The sequence below is a fragment of the Octopus bimaculoides genome, chromosome 11, assembly GCF_001194135.2.
Source record: "Octopus bimaculoides isolate UCB-OBI-ISO-001 chromosome 11, ASM119413v2, whole genome shotgun sequence".
Taxonomy (NCBI): Eukaryota; Metazoa; Mollusca; class Cephalopoda; order Octopoda; family Octopodidae; genus Octopus; species Octopus bimaculoides.
The window spans coordinates 1,215,067-1,216,118 of NC_068991.1; the positions used below are offsets into that span (position 1 = coordinate 1,215,067).

The 1,052-nt window shown below is 37.5% G+C and overlaps 1 protein-coding gene across 2 annotated transcripts in view; it reads left to right on the forward strand.

Annotated features, from left to right (window-relative positions):
* The window catches only part of LOC106882543 (isotocin receptor), a 17,612-nt gene that overhangs the window by 1,059 nt on the left and 15,501 nt on the right, over positions 1-1,052 (forward strand). The window lies entirely within an intron of this gene.

Here is a 1,052-nt window from a genome sequence, read left to right on the forward strand (position 1 = left end):
CTGAAGGTGGGTGTGTGACTGTCTTTCTCCTGTCCCTCGCTTCCAACTGTCCTCGGAAGTATGCGTCACACATTTATATATATATGGAGATTTATATAAAGATACGCGCATGGTTATATGTTCGTGTACACTCATGTATATGTGTCACTGTCTACGTATATATATATATATGTGTGTGTGTGTGTGTGTGTGTGTATGGATAAATATATGTATATGTATATATGTATGTATATATATATATATATGTATATGTATATATGTATATAAATATGTGTGTGTGTGTGCCTTTTACATGCATATATATATATATATATACTTTCATATTAGATGTCTTGTTTACTGATAACCTTTGATATTTGATATCTAAGGAGTGTGTATATCCATGTGTATTACGTATGTATATCCATGTGTATTACGTATGTATATCCATGTGTATTACATGAATATATATATACACACATATACATGCGCGTATATATCTATCTTTCCATGTATTTATGAGTGTATGTATACACGTGCGCATGTGTGCGTGCATGGGCATGTTAGGATGTGTGTGTGTGTGTGTGTGTGTGTGCACGTGTGCACGTGTGTGCGTGTGTGTTGACATCAGTGTTTCTTCTCGTTCCTCTCCCCATTCCCCTCATATATTGAACTTTCAATCATTTGTTGCTGTTGTTGGCAAACCTCCAAAACACCTCCCACCTCTAACACCATGAACATTCATCAAATCTCTATTTCATGTCAAAGGTCAACAAACAACGTCAGCCTGGGTCAACACACTTGCACACACCCGAGCACACATATGCAGGTTCGCATACTCGCACATCCATGTATATCGTTTTTAAAACTGAAGACCAGATCTTGTCTCGCAACTCGAGTTTCAAGTCAAAATCTCCGAGTTTCGGATGCCGGGATGGGAACCAACGCCGCTATCTCTTCAGTTATCCGGCCATTGAAAATTCCTGTGAATATATATATATATTGTGTTTGTGTGGTGTGTGTGTGTGTGTGTGTTAATATAGATTGAGTATAGATAGATATATACCGGCCTT